General features: G+C 37.7%; 1 long non-coding RNA gene across 1 annotated transcript in view; it reads right to left on the reverse strand.

Annotated features, from left to right (window-relative positions):
* The window catches only part of LOC148676845 (uncharacterized), a 28,395-nt gene extending 23,319 nt beyond the window's left edge, over positions 1–5,076 (reverse strand). The window contains exon 1 of the long non-coding RNA XR_015928731.1: positions 4,886–5,076. This is a non-coding gene — a long non-coding RNA (uncharacterized LOC148676845). The remainder of the gene's footprint in view (positions 1–4,885) is intronic.
* Positions 5,077–6,000: the final 924 nt, after the last annotated feature.

The following is a 6,000-nucleotide window of genomic DNA, read 5'->3' on the forward strand; positions in this document are numbered from 1 at the left end:
TTGATTTAGGTTGCTGTGTTTCTTTTTGTATCTGATTGAAAGCATGTTAGGATTTTAAACTACACTGTTTTAACTTATGTTTCCATAGTTTTTAAGAAAAACGTAGTGAATCATGTTTTTTTTTCCCCCCTTGAAATACGATTAGGATGACTAAAGTCACAAAAATGTATTTGAGAATAGTTTATCAGGTGGATTTCACTAAACATGCGGTAATGTAAATTGTTAAAGCTAATTTCCCAAGAATTTAAAGATAAATATACTTTTGTCAGTTAATTGTTATGATTATTTTATGGTTACCTTGTGTTTCCTGTCTAGGTTTTTCAAAAAGATTTATTTAAATGTATTTTATACACTATTTATACATTCAGATATACTGTAAGTGAAAAATTCCCATTGGTCTTTAGGATGGTAGTATTGAAAACCCATGGATTGCACTAGTTTATACTGATAGTCATTTGAGATATTATAATATAATGGAGGCAAAAGCCATTTAAAATGTTATAACGGTAGCTCCATAAGGTGCACTATTAGATGGATTAGTTGTTAGTCTGCCCAGGTGCTCAAAGTTTCTCTTTATCAATTAGCTCAAGTGCTCTCAGGTGTGTTATTGCCTGACTAGTTCCCCTGGTGCTCATGCAGGTCTTGAATACACCAGGGCTTTCAAAAAGTACGGTACACTACCTGGCTATTTTCAGCAAAAGAGAGTCAACAGTTGCAAGAATTACAAAAGCTTTTTGTCCTCATATCGGAGCACCATGTAGTACAAAAAAGAGACCCCTCTAAACAGGATTTCCTTTTGTATATTTGCTTGGGATTGCTGATATCTGATAGGTTTGATTTGCAAGAAATACTTTGGATTTGAAAAATCTGGATCAGAGTGTCAAGTGCTCTTTTATCTTGTTGCTGCTGCCATTCTGGACTGTAATCTGTCGGAACACAAACAATCTATTTGGAATAAGGAATCAGCCAAAAGAGATGCAAATGTTCTTGTGATTGTGATTTCTTTATTCATATGGGGTGTTCTGTTTTTCTGTTGCACCTTTGTTGTAAACTCATTTTAAGTTTAGCTGACCTGTCCCTAATATCCTTTTTTTCTGATATAGCACAGAGACAAAATTTCCATGTCTGCTCATTATAATGTAATAGTGAATTAAAAGGTACCCTGACTGCCTGACTGTTATGTTGCTCCAAGGTGAGGTGCCATACATCTTCTGATTTCCAGTAAGGCTACAGGAGTTAGCATTCATTATTTTAGCCTGGTCGTTTTAATTTATTGCATGAAAAATGACTGTGCATAAGTTTGGTTTCCTATTTTATTGTGCAGAACCCATTGCTCACCAGCTTCCACCCAGTACATGACCTTGTTCAAAAATGCCTTTGGATCAAGCTTGTGTCCTGTCATTAGGACCCTCCTTGAAGAACAGCATTTAGAACAACGACACCGCCTATGTTCTCCAGGGGACAGCCCTTGAGACATTCTAGGTGGTACGACTTCTTTTGCCTGAGGTCTTGGATGCTAAAGCCCTGTTTGTGGAGAATGGAGGAGGCAGGAATCCTATCAGGCCTGAAGGACACTTCATGTACAGTAACTTCACCCTATCGATATAGACCCTGCGTTTTTCATTACTCATTCTGGAAAGAGGACAAGAGGTGGACTTGGAAACCCATTTCTGTGTTGGAATCCATCACACAAGGTTACATCTGACAGACCGGTGAGTTTTTTGCCTTGCGATACTACGGTGTGAGTTCTTATCTGGCAGGACCTGTGAGGTGCAGTCACTTTTCCCCACTCCTTAGCCTTCAGAGGTAATAAATTGTATGAAAAGACACACAGACACTAGAGCTGCGTCTGGAAAGGTTCTGACTTTCAACCAGCCGCCTTTGGCTGCCCATGTTTGAACAAGTCAACCCCCCAGAGAAAAAGGCTTCACAAAAGTCCAAGTAATGCTCTCAGACATTCAACTAAACCAATGAGAACCAAAACATGTCTTTTGCTAATTTATGGACATAAGGTTTGTTTTTGGAAGAGGTGACTCAAATCAGATATTTATTTTTTCTACCAAAGGGCTTGTTGTTTCAGAATCCATGAGGTGGCCATCAATAGGAAAGAAAGGGGATGAGTGGTGCATAGATGCTGTCTATGGGAAGTGAAATCCAGTGTAAACATTGAACAGGAATGCAAGCAAATTAGTTTCATTGATCCCTTATTACTGCAAGCATTTAACATTCTGGCAAATTGTGTCATGTACCATATAAGCATATGGGTATTATGATGAATGAACATGTTTCAAATTAAATTGGTAATTTTTGGTGTTACTCTGTTTCACCACAGAGCAACTAGCTGGCAATGTAAAATATGAAATTAGTTTGGCCAAATACAGTATCTGTCATTTTAAAAGCCTGGTCTATAAGCAGCTCAAGATGTTATCTTAGCAAAATACTTTTTTTTTCATGATGTGTTTCTCTGCAGCATTTTAACCCACTATATTTGCTGTGAATTTTGTTTGCACAGAAATAATTCAAGATGATAGTAAAGATAACATTTTCTGTTGACGTTTTGGTTGTGGCATTAACAGTGTAATTTGAAAGCCGATTTGTTGTCGCTGGTATTTTATGACGGACTTTTTCTAATTCGCATTGATTTAGCTTTAGATTGTCATGTCCTTTGAACTCTAATGGGTCTCTGTCTAAGCAAAAAATGATTTAGTATTGATTCAGGTAACTTTTGATGCACTGTTCAATCTTATAATCTGTTTTTCGTCATGGAATACACACAACCACTCTGAGGGAAAATGCAGGTTATAGAAGCAGTGACACAGCAAAAACCAACATATTAACTGATGCTTTCCTGGGATCCATGACAGATTAGCAATCCTATACACAGGCGGGCTAAAATACACTTTTTTAGTCTCAAACAGGGAAAACTATGAGGGGACCTGATTCAAGTGCCTTTACACAAATGGTTGTGAGAGTGTGGAACAATCAAAGAGGGATATGGTAGGAAGGTAGGAAGGAAGGAAGGCTCTTGGAAAAACAATTTTCTTTTAAGAAGTAGGTCACCTATACATTATTTCTGTATGGTTTATGTGAATCTAATGGTTTCCTAATAGCTGGTTCTGTAATGACATGATAACACTCCACAGTGAGGTGTACTATGCTAATATCAAAGAAAGTGTCTGCTTCCAATACTTGTCTTTTAGCTTCATTTTGGTTATTTATATACTTTGCAATCAATATTTATCATATACAGATATACATTATTGAATAGATAATACATTATTAAACAATAACCACAAATCACTATTTTGTAATAGGTTTTTTGAGGTTAGCACTTTGTGGTTTTCTTACGTGTTTTGCCCGGGTGTATTTTGTTTTTAAGAGATGGTCACTGATAAGAGGGTGGTGACGTTCAGAGTTCATTCTTTTGTTTGCTGAAAATCATCTCAGAATTTGTGTGTGCAAACCATAACAAAACGTTGAGGCCTAATATGGAATTTCTCTCCACAAAATAGTTTTTCCACTAAAATGTAGATGACCACAGGGGGATGGGTGTTTACTGTTCGAGACTAGAACATTGTGTTTCTCAAAACCATACACCAGAAGGCAGGGACTCCCTGATGTAACTTAACAGGTGTTGGTATTATGCTTAATACAATGCATTATTGATGTGAAAAACAGCAAGAGCATTTTCCCTCAGAACCTACAATAAAGTCAGTATGTAGGCTGTTCATAGTACCTCATCTGAGCTTCTACTTTTCTTGCTTTACTCTCCCCCCAGGACATGTCTCTAATGTGGACACCTATCTGTACACAGGGAGGCATGGTAACGCAGTGGTGACCATTGCTGGCTCATAGCTTCAGCACCCAGGCTTCAATTCCGGACCTGAGGTGCTGTCTGTGTGGAATTTGTATGTTCTCCCAGTGTTTGTGTGGGCTTTTTTCTCGGTACTTCAGTTTTCTCCCTCATTTATTTTTCTATGTAGTTATCTAAAGTTTTCACCATCAGTATTTTAGATTTAAGTTTCTCAGTGGAGCACTTTGGTGGAACAGACACCTTTAAACTAATGTAGTTAATATCAGACTGGTACCACTGAAGCAATGAAAGAACTCTTTGTAATTTATGCTTCACAGAAGCTGCCAGTTTGAGACTGTATGTGTGCTGGGATTCTTACATTCTACACTTGATATAAGCATGGTATTTAGTCAGTGGGGAAAAAAACAATAACGCTGTGATTTGTGTTTTTTTTCTTTCATCTAACTCTAGTGTCTGTAAAAGAGCTTCAATTCTAGAATCTGTACTAAAACGACCTTAGTTTTTTCCTGAGGGGAAAAGCTTATCTTTCTCTTGAAGGCCATGGTAACATGCAGATGTTTGGGCTTTTTCTTCAAAGGTCTCACCATACTCTCTGGCATGCAAAGATGTTTTTTTATTCATTTTATAGCCTTCCAAGGTCTTTTCCCATAATCGTTCATGTCTGTTGACAATGTAGCCTTTTGTTTAGCTTTTCACAAGAGAGTCTTTTTCACAAGACTTCTTTCTACTCAGACCAGGGGATGACAATCGACTTATCTAGTAGGAAACAATTGAGGTGTTATAATCTAGTTTGAAGAGATCCACATGTCTTTGGTTTTCTGAAGGAAACAGAATTAGAAATAAACCCATCGCTATTTCTTTGTCTATCTAACATGCCTGCAGTTTTTGCATGTTGATCTTGTAATTCTGAATTATAAAACAATGTGACTGGATTTGTTTAACTGTTCATCCTTTCCTGAAGAGTGAATCAAATGAAATAAAGTGTTTTAGACATTGTAAATTCGTTTCTTTTATTATTTTACTCAAAATGATGAGGTAAAACAAGTCAGGTAAAAAATGAAAGTTCAATACCTTATCCAGCACTGCTCCTCTTATAAGGTCCTTGTGTGTCTCAGGAACTATCCGATCATCATTTTTCTTATTCTTTCTTGTTCTGTGCCTCTTCAGCAGTTTCACGCCAGGCCCCTGTCACTCTGTATGCTGGGTCTATTTTTGAATTTGATTGATGCTCTCCAGAGGAAGGCAGTGGCAGGGCGGTGACAGTTCTGACACCTTCCATTATCCGCTTGGCTGCCAAAACTAACAAGTGAGAAATATATATAGTACAGTATATGTATGCAAGTATTCTGTTGCCTTATCCAGTGTGAATGTGTTGTATTTGAATGATAGTCAACTCCCTTCAGCCCAGTGCTTCTTAACCTGTGGGTCCTGGATTTTTTTTTAATTTCCTCTGAGCTCTTGACCGCTGAGGCAAATTGATCAAATTGATCCCTTCAGTTCATCTTTTTGCTTCACTGGACATTTTCAACTTGTTCCCGCCCTCAGACTTTGTTTTCTAACGTGCTCTGCTACAGGTGTGTGGCTGCAAAAACACGTGGCAGGCAAGCTTGCTTGTGCAGTGGTAGCTGCACTATTTCACTATTTCTGTCTGAACAGTCCTTCCTAGGGACTGCTTTGCTTCATAGTGTCCGGGCTCAGGGTGTGTGACATTTTCTCACAAATTCTCTTTGTTAAGCAGCATGGTTATTACTTGCATCCTATACATGTGAAAGAGGGTAGATTTGAAATTGGTATGGGAATGATAGCAATTACTTCCCCCACCCAGCTTAAGAGCTGAAAGAAGGTCTTAAAAATAAACTGTAGATCACTCAACCAAATTGAAAAAATTAACTTTTTGTACTGAAACCCAGAAGACACAGCCGTTCCTCAGGATCAAGGTTTGGCAGAGTGATTTATGGTATGAGAAAACTGTTATTAAATTGGCAGAATTTTTAACCAGACTGAATTATTAAATTGTTCAGACAGAAATAGCTCCCACTAAATAACAGCTGGCTATCACATTGAAATGCAGCGGTATCTGTGTTACATAGACTATTTCTACCAGGTATTGCAGTGTTTTCTGAAATATAAAAAAACAACTCTTGAGACTCATCCTGTTCAGTGAATGTGTCTGTATAAGTCACATT

This window comes from Lepisosteus platostomus, chromosome 2, assembly GCF_059453375.1.
Source record: "Lepisosteus platostomus isolate fLepPlt1 chromosome 2, fLepPlt1.hap1, whole genome shotgun sequence".
NCBI classification, from domain to species: Eukaryota; Metazoa; Chordata; class Actinopteri; order Semionotiformes; family Lepisosteidae; genus Lepisosteus; species Lepisosteus platostomus.